Here is a 13,231-nt window from a genome sequence, read left to right on the forward strand (position 1 = left end):
TGATCCCAGGGTCCTGGGACTGAGTTCCCTGCTTAAGGGAAGCCTGCTTCTCCCTCTCCCACTCCCGCTGCTTGTGTTCCCTCTCTCGCTATGTCTCTCTGTCAAATAAATAAATAAAATCTTTTTTTAAAAAAATGCATTTTATCTTCCCTAAAGAACTGACCAAGAGTGATTAAAATTTGGGAAAGTGTAACATGTTTTTATCTCCAGGTCAGATACTTCCTGCACAAACAACATCTACGTTTCACAAGATATGTCTTCTCCCAGAGACAAATTCTTCAAAACTGAAATGTCCTGGGCCCACTGAATCTGCTTTAACTTCTCTCCCACCAACTTCACTAAAACTAAAAACTAAAATTTAAATTTTAAAAACTGAAAATGTCTCTCTTTGGAAGTGCACGGGGCACTGTTTTGTTTGGAGTGTACATATACCGTATACTAAAGTACATATTCCATATGACAACCTGGGTATTGGGTGGGCTGGAACAATTTCTCATTCTTCTTAGCATTGATAGGTCATGTTGAAGAAGAGTCTCTCAATTTTCTGACCTACACTGTTATTCGAAATAACTACCTGTAATGACCGGTTGTACTAGGGTCAAGGGGAAGAAAAGTCAAAGACATTTTAGGCAGGTTATGTAGAAGTTCCATTATCCTCTTAAATCATGAAAAAGAGAAAAATTCTTCTAGAATATACCAAAACAGAATCTCCTATACAGAAATCTTAAATGGATTCTCACTCTAATTGTTTTGATTCACAGCTACAATAGCTAGACATTTATTTATCATATTTCAGAAGTAATCTAAATGACATGATTGGAAAAAGAATATTTTGCTAGCATTTTGTAAAATATGGTCCATGGTCCCATATTTTTATTGTTTTCTGATTGTGTAGTTCTTTTAAAAAAATTATTTATTTATTTATTTATTTATTTGAAAGACAGAGAGAGAGAAAGAATAAGTAGGGAGAGGGATGGAGAGAGAAGGAGAAGCAGGCTCCTCGCTGAGCAGGGATCCCAGTGTGGAGCTTAATCCCAGAGCCCTGGAATCATGACCTGAGCTGAAGGCAGGTGCTTAATCAACTGAGCCACACAGGCACCTTTGTGTAGTTTTTTTTAAATAAAATCATATATTATTAATCTTACCTATTTTGCTATTGGAAGTATTCATTTTGCAAAGACTCCAAGGAATAGAATGTTCTAGGAAACACTTTTGGCTAAAACTTCTTGATACAATATGTGCCCTTAAAAGACCACACAAGTTTTTAGGGCCATGGGGCCATTTTGTAAAGCATCTCCAACATAAATATTAAATGGCAAAAGACGATTGTCCTTTAAGATTCCAGAAGTTGTTTGTTTGCTTGTTTGTCTGTTTTCAAAACTGACTCAAATAGAAAAAGAAGAGAAGGAAGAGAAAGAAAAGAAGGAGGTAGAGGAAAAGAAAACATAGCTGCTATTATAATTTAAGCATCGCTCAGGCACCATGCTAAGTAACATACAAATATAAAATATCTGTATATAATCCTGGAACACAGCCAAAGGCATAATTATAATAACACTACATTCTACTGTTCAGGAAACTGAGACAGAGAATATAGATTGGCTGCCAAAGATCACATATATATAAAACTTAGAGGGAAGACCAAGATTATGACACAGAGGTGCCTGGAAATCCCTGGCACTTTAGTGATGCTACAGTCGTATGGGAAAATGATGTTCATTTGGATGACACTCATTTGCAAGGGATGTAATGTTGCCATGTAGAAAAAAATCAGCTCCAGGCCATATGTAATTACTTGTTTATTGATTATAATTTCACAAAGATGTATTTAAATACAAGATAATGAAAATGATGTCATTAGAAGGATTACCTTAAATTCTCTTCAACTCAAGTGGGAGGGTAATTCCCAAACTTTCATATTTATGTCTGTGTTTAGTAGCGAACTTGCTATACACTTATGAAGTAAAAAGAGCTCCTGTGGCTTATATATTCTCTGTGGCTCCTCATCGGCATAGAAAGGCTAGCAGTAAAAACTTTATCCTAAATGACCAGGTATCTGTGCTTGGATCTTGGTTACACCCCGGGGAAGCCAGGTATGGATTCTGGTGGTGAACCAGAGTCTAGCGGTGCAAGCATCTTCCCACAGTAGAGCTTGGTGGTTATGAGCACAAGGTATGAAGTCACACTACCAGCCCTGCCACTTCCGAGGTTTGTGATAAGAGGTAAAGAGCTTTCCTTCTCTGCATCCCTATTTCCTCATCTCCGAACTAGGAATAATAAAAGCGCTTTTATAGCACAGGTTGCTTTCCTAGGAAACAGACTTAGAGAAGGATTTACCGTGCAGGAGATGTATGTAAGGAAGGCATGCGGAATCCACACCTGTGAAAGGGTGCGGAGACAGCAGAAACAGGCCAAGAGAGAAGTTGTGTAATGCTGATCTAAGAACAGATTTTGACAACTGCCAGGAGGGCTCTGGAGCTAGAATAGTCTTTCAGTAGTGTCCAGCGTTGGACGGACATGACAGGACTTTCCATGCAGGTATGAATCAGTCATTAGATGTGAGCTGGCTTGGAAAGAGCATGACTTTGTACGGGGTAGTTATCTACAGCTGAGGCAATGGCTGTAGGAGCTGCCTGCTGAAGACTCTAAGCCTGGGAAGCAAGTACTTCCTTGAAAGGAGATCTGGGCCACATTTTATAGCATCCACCATGCTACCTCATAGGATTGCTGTGGTTTAGATGAGAGAGTGACATAGAGAAAAAGGGAGAGAGAGAAAATTTTGGCTTATTGTCAAGACTATGTAAAGTTTTGGCTATCATTATTATTGAATAGACAAACTTATGCAAAATATACTGTTCATGTGGAAGAAAAAGATGAGCCTAGAGAAAAACTGGTGGTTATAGTGAACACTTCATACCATGACATCCTTGGATAACACTATGCTTATTTGGGGAAATTAACACTCTCCCATTTGAACCATGTAGTTCCAGAGGGGCTGTGAACAACAACACCCCGTTCCTTCCTCTAACCCCAGGGCACAGCGGGCATGCAATTTACTGCGGCCAAAAATGAAATTCCTTCTAAACACCAAGCCTAGGCTGGTCTGGAGTGGGGATATGATACAAACATAGTCATTCAAATCCTAGCATCAGAATATTCAATATGGAAAGAAAAGATTCATTTCTCTCTAGCAATCAAAAAGCTTACAGTTTATAGACTCCATAATCACTGTAGTTAAACTCATATTCTGGGTCCTTGGAATATATAACCATATTCACTCATTTGGCTGAGAAACTGGTTAAAGAGAACATATAACCCAGGATGCTGAAGACCTTGCCATGTAGTAACTCCAGGCACCACCATTTAGAAGACCGGGAAGCTCTGGGTGATTTGAAGGGAACCTGCCTTGGTTCATTCTTTGTGAAGACTAAGGTCAGAGTCTTCTGCAAAGCATATTGCTCATAGAACCAGAAACCACAACTGACAAGTTACCTGAAGCATAAGCCTTCCCATATCTAAGATACAAATCCTTAAAGTCACTCAATATCTCCTTAGCCTTTGCCTCCCTGTGAGGGATCCTGCTCCTAGATCCTGTTTGCAGTTGTACTTGTAGTTTGAGGTATAAACACTAGAGGTCTCTCCCTACTCATGAGCCTGTCTCCCAGCACACAGGGCTTTGCCTCACACTCCTGCCTTGCTGGGCTTGGGTTCACCCTAGTCTGCAGATCCTGTACCAATTGTTAATAGTGCTAAGATTGGAAATACAGAGTTTTGAATTTCCAGATCCTTCATCTGCTTCCTAGAGCCGTGTCACAGCCCATGAAAGGCATGCAAAAAGTCCATTTCTTTAAAAAAAAAAAAAAAAGTTTCTATCAATATAGTGCTGCTTTCCCTACTGAAAAAGAGCCAGTGACATTGGCCGGACCCAGTGAGCCACAAAAGCCGTTGTCAGCTGCAATAAACATATCCAGAGTAACAATAGCACTGCTGAGTGACCACCTCAGTGCATCATGCCTTAGACTTAAATGTTAGCAGCGCCCCCTTGAGGTGTGCTGAGAACAACCCATACAGTGGTACGTTCAAACTTGGGCTTGCGCAAATCACCACCGTAGAGGTATCACAGTCAGGCAGAGTGGAAGTCAAACCCAAGGAAGTAAAGATAAGGAGAGATTTTACCTATGGCCTGGACTAGAACATTTGGCCTGATCTTTCTATCTCAGGCCAATTTCATGGTGGTCTTCATTTGGTACTATAAAGAGGGAAGTGTATAAACCAATAGAAACGTCAGGGTGTGTTGGGAGAGGGAGAATTCCTGAGTTACATAAGCCAAAATAACATGCAGAACTAACGTTAACTCCTTGCTTTTAAATTCCCTTGGAGTTGATCCATCCTTCCTAGAGCTGAAGACAGGCTGGGAAGGGTATTAGAAGAAGTCTCGAGAAGGATTAGGCTGGAGAGAAGCCTGTAATTTCACATGGAAACCAACAATCTTGGGTAGGCTGACTCAGCTAAATATTTGCAACTGTATTTTATGCCTGCTTACAATTTGCCCAAAGATGGAATATGGAGCTCGAGTAATCAGACAAACTTAAATTTAACTTAAGCTTATCTTTCCTTCTTAAAGCTTCTACCACTATTCCCACTCTTCCTACCCAATGAATTGAGATTTGATGAGCATGGCGCCGCAAGGTGGAAAGCTAGTTTTGGAAACTGAAGTATAAGTATGTTGAACTTGGCAGAAGATGTCCTAGAAACCTGGCAAGCAAAACCTCACCAAAGTAACAAAAAAAGCTCTGTGCATTATTGACCTTACTGAGGATTCATCTCACAGTATCTGTTATTTAAATGTCAAGACTCCACATGCTTCAAATGTGATTCAATTTATAACTTTAAATTCACACAACTTTTCGGCATCACATAGACTACACTTGTGAAATAAACTCATAGAACTAGAAATGTTGTGAACTTAATGCTTTCTTTCATGGTCAGTTTTTAGGAAGAACATTACTTTTATCCACTAAATAGGTCCAATTACATGGTTCAAAAATTTTCTGTTCAGGTTAATTTTCGGCACTTGTCAACAAAATATGCTTATTCTTATTGGAAATGGTCTAGAGCTATAATGTGAGAATATTTGCTAGGTGGGACAATGAACCTCCCAAGAGAAAAGGCCTTTAACCCCTGGAATGGTTACCAGGATGCTTCAGTCTTTTTCTCGAAAGTTTGAAAAAATTGAATTGATTCCCATCAACAAATCAGCTACAAATGCAGTTCTTGGAGGGTTTACCACATAAATTCCCTAAATATTTTCTGGGTGATTATTCTGACACCTGTTTTGCACACACTGTATGTGTGAGTTGGAGGAAGACATAGGTGCACATGCACCTTCTTCGCTTTTCCTGCAAAGTCAGGGGCACACTTTGCCACATTTTTTTAAAGTGTAATCCTGATGCTGTTCACCGGTGTTCTGCCCATGGCTCTACTCATAAAACAGTATTGCTTGCAAGGGATGTGCCATCACCCCTCTGGCCTAGAAGCCAGCCAGGCAACACACCTCTTGGATGCCCCATCCTCATTGTAATTCTGCCTGAGCTCTGCCCATTCCCTCGCCTCTCCAAAGGTCAGCCTGAGGTCTGCACTCCACCGCTAATGGGTGCGCAAAGTCTGCTCACCGCTCCTGCTGTGGCAGAGAAACTCGTTCCCTTTACATCTTTCTCTCCCTTGCTCTTTCCCTTCCTCCCTCCTCTCCCCTCTCCTGTGCTTGCTCCCTTTCTCTGCCTTGCAAATGACTCTGAGGAGCTAGGCTGGTGGATGATTTATATTAAGAAAAAAAAAAAAAAAGCACTCAATTTTTTTTTTTTTTTTGAACCGGGCTCCCTGAGAGCACTCAGGGCTGCCTCGTACTGCTCAACGCCTACCTGCTCAACTGCAGGGAAACAAGCTTCTGAAGGCTTTAATGGGATTTTGCCTGAGGCTGTTTTATTAAGATGTCGGCTTTTTCTGCTGCCTCTGCAGCTGACACCATTCACTGTCAGCTGTCCCCTCCCCTTTCCACCCCCACTGACACCCCCCCAACAATGCACCAAATTATTCGCTTCATTTAGTGCTCATGGCTCGGTGTGGGCAAATTGGGAGAAGGAGCCCTACTGGGCCAGATGAACCAGGCAGAGGGGTGAAAAGCCACTGTGCTACTTAACTGGGGGTTTAAAGGGAGTGGGGAGGCAAAAAAAAAAGGAAGACTAAATCAATGCCACTGGGGCACACTTCCATTCTATTAGGAAGACTCATATTCCTTATCAACATACCCATTTTGGAAGTGCATTTACATGACTCATTTACATGAAACCTTCGTTTGAGAAAGTCCGTATGCAAAGCTATGTGTAATTATCTACAATATATAATGTGCATTGTATACACATTGCAAAGCAGTTTGGAAATTATGCCATTCATTCAACTACATGTTTATTACAAGAGAAAAATCAGCATGAATACTTACTCATTAATGGATGTGCTGAATGAATATGTATATGTATATATATGTACATATACATATTTTTTACCTTCTAGAGAGGAAGACTTGACTATAAAATGGAAATTAACATTGGTAGTGGTGGTGGTGGTGATAAAGATAGTGGGTTTGTGCATTTCTATGTATATGTGTGCTTGTAGGGGAAGTGTGTGTTTGAGTTATGTTTACAAGATGGGGATAGTGCTTACAACCGAACAGTCCATTAATTACCTGCTATATTTATAGCAGGAATAAATTAAATACAGCTCAGTAGTAGTAATGGTCAGGCTGTGGTATCAATGGTGACGTCTAATTAGTAGTAAAAAAATTGTGTTTCTATGGAACAGATCTATTAAGTGCTCAGGGTAGTTTAAGAGTAATTTATAATGAGGGATAATGGGGAAAACCTACCATGACCCCACTGTATGGATGGAAAACCTAGTGGCCTAATAGGAAGAGGCAATTGACTCAAGATAAAACTTGGTTCAGTATCAGATGCTGAGAAAACCATTGTATTCCATTTCTTTTGAATGACTTCTCCAATAACCTGGTATAACAGGAATTCTTTTGCTTAGAAGTGATTCACTCACTCAACAAATATTTACTGAGTCTTGATTTTACATCTTCCACACACTATCCCATGTGTTTGACTTCAAGTGAAAAATGGGAAGCAAAAATTGCCACTCTGTCTCTTCTCATGGAACTTCCAGTTTAGTGAGGTAGACAGACATTGGTGAAGCAACCAAAACTCTTACCTGCTGGAAGGAAGAGAACGAATGAGAACCTTTTGAGGCAGTCTGGAAAATCAGATTAGGCTTCTCTGAGGACATGGTGGTGAGTCTGATATCTGAAGGATTAACAGGAGTTAATTCGGTGAAACCATGTGTGTATGTGTGTGGCAGGGGTCTGGTGGGGTGGGTAGGGGGTTGAGGGGTATACATGTACAGAAGCCCTCTGGCAGGAATGAGAGGATGCTTTTAAGGAAATACTATATGACTTTGTGACATAAGCACAAATATTAAGTAGGCAGGTAATTCAAAGTGCTCCTAGAGCGGTCAGGTTCAGAGCTCAAGGAGCCCAGAAAGTCTTTATACTGAAAGCATTGAAAAGCCTTATTCCATTGAAGGGTTTTAAACTGTGGTGATTTTTGTGGGTGCCTGGTGGGGGGCAGGGGCTGTAGTATAACCCAATTCTCCTTAGTGAGAGGGCCCCTCTTTCAGCATGGAGGAAAAACTGAAAAGGTATGAGAAAGGCAGCACAAAGATATCTGAGGGAGTTTTGCAAAGATCCAGGGAGGGACAATGGCAGGTGGAAGTTGACAGGAAAGTTGGAGAGAGGAGGACAATGCTGAGAGATACATGGTAGGTAGACCAGAAGTTTCTATTAACATAAGGGAGAGAGCTGGAGATGTCAAGAATAATTTCTAGATTTCTGGCTTGCAGGTCTGGGTGACTCAGTTGGTTAAACGTCTGCCTTCAGCTCAGGTCATGGTCTTAGGGTCCTGGGATCAAGCCCCACATCGGGCTTCTTGCTCAGTGGGGAGCCTGCTTCCCCCTCTTTCTCTGCCTCTGCCCCCACTTGTGCTCTCTCTCTTCTCTCCCTCTCTCTCTTTCTCTTTCAAATAAATAAATAAATAAATAAATAAAATCCTTTAAAAAAATAGGTTTCTGAATTGAAAAATGAATGAATGGTGTCCCCATTTTCTAAGACAGAGGAACACTGGAAAAGGTCCACTTTAGAGGAAGCAGTCTGTGAGTTTGGTTCCACACATGCCACATGAGGTGCAGGTGGAAAGTTAAATTGCAAAGTACCAAGTATGAAGGCGTTGATTAGCTATTGATGCAGTCTAGTACTCAGAGGAGAAGGGGTCTAGCCTGGAAGAATGCGTGGCTTATCTGTGCATTGGTGGTAGTTGCTACCAAGGAGAACTGGTAACATTGATTAAAAGGAATAGAGGGAAAACTAAGAATACCAGCGTTTATTGGGTGGGTAAAAGAAATTAAACCTCAAAGGAAACAGAAACAGCCAAAGAAAGAAAGGAAGCTTCAAGAATAAGTCATGTCATGTCAGAATTAATTTTTTTATTTAATTTTTTTTCTTCTGCTAATTTTTTTTTTACCTAACATACTTAAATGATGTAACAAAAAAAAAAAAAAAAAGAATAAGTCATGTCAGGAAATCAATTAAAAAAAAAAAAAAGACAAAGTACTCAGCAGTTTCAGAGAGATGGCAGGTGCAAAGAAGCCTAACAACCAACCAGCCACTGAATTGTGCAACATGGAGCCCACTCTTGCGTGAACACTACTTGCTCCGCAGGACCTGAAAGTCCAGCCCAGGAACAGTGACCACTCTCTCAGTTTGCACATGATGGTCCCAATTCATACCTGTGGTCCCGATGCAGGTACCAATGCCATCTCTGTCACTTTCAAAGGTGTCACTCTTTATTTTTTTTTATTTTTTATTAACATACAATGTACTAGCCCCAGGGGTAATAATACATTGTAATATTACTACCTTTAGTAGTAAATAATACTACTAAATTATACAATATAAATAAATATAAATAAATTATACTATAATACTACAATATTATACAAAAGGTACTAATAATAGTACCTTTATACCTTGTAGTATTATTTACTATCTTTAGATGATAAAATTTATGAACACAAATTTTGAGTCTAAGAAATTTTACATGTTTTCTATACTCTGTCCTTGAATTGTCCTTCTTCTACCCATAACCAATATCTGTCAATTCTGCCTTACAGATCTAAAGTGTGACCACTCTCTTCCATTTCTGCTGCCAATGCCCCAGACCAAAGCACACTCATCTCCTGCCTGTACTTCAGTAAAGAGCCTTTTCTGGCTCCCTTCCAATCTATTATTTACGTAGCAGCCAGAGTTAAAAATTTCATCACTAATCAGATCATACCACTCCCCTGCAGAAAAAGAATGAAAGAATGAATGACAACCTTCAAAAGTTTTCCACTCACCTTAGAATAAAAACCAAATTCCTTAATACCACCTATAATGTTTGCCATGATACTGTATTGTACTGATTGTGTATCAATCAAGCTTCATTATTATTTCATCTAGCTAGTATCTGTCCCCAAACGATAGTACAATTAAACTCATATAAGACATTCTGAGTGAGGCACGCCTTCCCAATGTTGTGTGTATTATTTCCTTGCCTAGAAATATTTGGTCCATTCTTTACTTGGTGACTCCTTTTCATCTTTAAGATCTGAGTCTGAAAACCAAGTCCTTGGCTATGTCCCATACATCCATAAACTAAATGAATTCTCCCTATTATTGTCTTATATGATGTCCTGTTCTTCTCTTTCACAGCATCTTTCATAATTACAGTGAAACATTTATCTGCATCTTTATATATTTTACATCTATCTTATCAGTAGATTCTAATCTCAGTGAATAGAGGAATAATGCCTGTGTTTTCAATATGGCTGTATCCTGATAACACCACTTACTGCATCTTCTGGGTTCACAAAGTATGTTTCAACAAATACTAGTAATGTCAAACGTGTGCTCAGCCCTGTATTATTGTCCAGGTAAGGGTTTTCTGAGTTAATGACCATTCTAAAGTTAAAACTTATCAACTAAACAGTTTAATACAAGTCATTCTTTGGTTATCAAATAATGAGTTAAAGCTTATGGATCTCTGATAGAAAGAAAACGGATACATCCCACTAATGATGCTATAATTTGAGTTTAGAAGTCAAGGTTATTTGTAAGAGAAGTGTGTGAGTTTTAGGCACATATTTTTAAAAGAGTGAGTATTTTTTTCATGAACGCCCTTAATGTTCTTGGATACCCCAACTCTGAATAAGCAATGCCTTGATTGTTCTTGGCTTTCTTGGTCACCCCTAGTAAAAGTCGAGAGCATAAATGACCGTCTCTCCAGAATAATCTGAAACAACCAGACAAAGTATCGATACTGCTATAGCAACTTTAAGATCTACTAATGGAAAGCCTTTCTTCCTCTGGCTTGAGAGAGTATGGCTTTCAGGAATATGTTTATATATTGTGCTTCTTCAAAATTGGGGGGAGACACCCATTTCCTGATTTCCAACCCTTAAGTCACCTCTAGATTAGGATCTTGTCTTTCTCTCTCTACTAGGTTAGTGAGGTTAGAAGGCTAAAATAAACTTGTTTGAGTTTTAGCCATCATTTTAGTTTGTGCCCCTTGAAAGCTTTATTCATCTAGAAGGAAAGAACCTGCTCTAACTTTCCCCCTGCTGTTAGAATATTCATGTGTAATCTGTCAAATATAGGTATTACAGGCTAGGTACTGAAAATTCAAAAGCGACATATGAAAAAGGCCAAAGGTCAGCAGAAGAAAATAACTAGAATATTCACAATCAATTTGTAAGTAAATAGTTCTCTAGATACTCACAAAAGCATACAGTTAATGTATGTGTTTGCGTGTACATGCATATGCAAACACACAAAGCCTGGAGTCTCACATGCTTATGTCCAAAACTGACCTGTATGAATTGGAAATCCTCATCAATGGCCCATTTTTCTTTGTTCTATATTTTCCATCTCTGTAGTAGCTCTAACCACCTTGTTAGAAATATGGGTCAGCAATGTGGGTCAAATTCTTGATTTCTCCATCTGTCCCCTTCCTTCTATTTGTGTTAGTCCAGTTTTTTTAAGAAACAGATACAAACATGATTCAGTATGCAAGGATATGACGAGAAATGCCCATGAGAAAATGTGAAAGAGATTGAGAGGATGGAAGACTTGTGAGACCGACATGCAGCTATGAATGCAAATGAAGGAGAAAAAGAAGAAAGGTGGGAGGGATGAGAGAGAGGGATGGACAGAGGGAGGTAGGGAAAATTAGTTTGGGTGGAAGCTTCTTAGACTGTAGTATAGTTCTAAGTAATCTTTGGCAAGGCAAGCAGGGAGTCTTTGAACCCATCGAAGGAGCCCCACATCTCCCAGGATTAGCTGACTTACTAGCTCTGATGCACATATTTTGGTGCTGGTAGTCACTCATGGGACATGTGGCATCAGTGAAAAGTAGCAATGGACTTGAACATGCAGCCCAGCTAGGGCTCTTGGTCAACTATAATCCCAGCAGTTGACTATCTGCTAATTATATCTCAGGGCTGCCATACAACTCTCACTGGAGTTACTTTAGATCAGAACATCATCTCTCAAATAGACTAATGCTATAGCCTCATCCCTATTCTCCAGCCTTTAGTGTTGCCCACTCCTTAAACATGAACATTTATTTACATATTTCACATGTGTATGTAAAAACATACACATTTCTTTTCATTATAATTTATCCTAACTACAGCCAAATTTTTGTTTTTGTCATTTTTTAATACAGATTAGAGCATATAATTATTTGGTTTGCAAACCTCAATGGCTCCCCAGTACTCTCAAGCTAAAATCTGCATGTGTTATATTTGACCACAAAACATTTTATGACTTAATAATCCCTCTTGCAGTCTGATTTTTCAAGGGGTTGTTTTATATTTGGCATAGTTACTTCTGAATGACAAGTCATTACCATCTGAAATTATTCTCTCTGGTCTTTAAGCTTTGCTAGTACTATCAGGCTACCTGTAATGTTCTCCTCTATTTATTTAAAACTGTCTTTTTAAGGTTTTGGCTAATATGTCATCTCCTCTAAGAAGTCTTTCTGAAGTCCCAAGGCAGGATACTCCTAATAGGTCCTTTTCATAGAACCCAGAACCAAATTCTAACATTCTTCAGGAAGCATGTTTGGCCCTGCATTGTGATTTCTTCTTTGCTTGTCAGACTCTTCTATCAGTAGCAAACACTGAACTATTTCTGCATCCAGCTCAGTTTATGGTAAACAGCCCTAAATACCTATCGAATACATGCATAAAGTAATCACTTTCAATCAACATTGTAATACAGAAAAAAAGGAGTAATAAGCTGTTGATAATGAAGATCAGTGTTAAAAATTTGGGTTCAAATGAGTAGCAGAGAATGGAGACAGACTATTGTTACTCAATGTTATAGTGCAAATGAAAGAAAGTCTGGGGGTGCCTGGGCGGCTCAGTGGGTTAAAGCCTCTGCCTTGGCTTGGGTCGTGATCCCAGGACCCTGGGATCAAGCCACGCATTGGGGGTCTCTGCTCAGTAGGGAGCCTGCTTCCCCCTCTCTCTCTCTGCCTGCATCTCTGCATACTTGTGATCTCTGTCTGTCAAATAAATACAATCTTTAAACTAAAAAAAAAAAAAAAAAAAAGTCTGAAAAAATAGTTCCAAATCTAAACTAGGAAAAATGTCATATTATATCTATGATAGGGATTTTCATACAAACTAAAACACCCTTCTTATGAAATTTTTCACTATTAGTGTTTTAGCTTCTGAATTTGGTGAAAAATGTGTCCACTTACATGTGATATGAAAATGAAATTCTTCTAGACGTAAGGCATGCATACAGATGCAGATGTGATCACATTTAAAGTCTCCATATTTTTCAGGTTGAGAGTGATTGGGAATACCTAGGTGATAAATTGACATAACATTATGTCTCAGATAAAGGAAAAAAGTTAAATATGATTACTCTTGGAGATTCAGAGATAGCATAATTCCAAGTAGAATCTGTAAAAATTCCCAAGCATGATGAACATCACTGCAGCTGTACTGAGAGCTTACTATTATTTTTCTTCTTTCTCATCAATGTAACACTGTGGAAAATTCAATAATTATGTCA

The sequence above is a fragment of the Meles meles genome, chromosome 5 (assembly GCF_922984935.1).
Source record: "Meles meles chromosome 5, mMelMel3.1 paternal haplotype, whole genome shotgun sequence".
In the NCBI taxonomy this organism is placed as follows: domain Eukaryota; kingdom Metazoa; phylum Chordata; class Mammalia; order Carnivora; family Mustelidae; genus Meles; species Meles meles.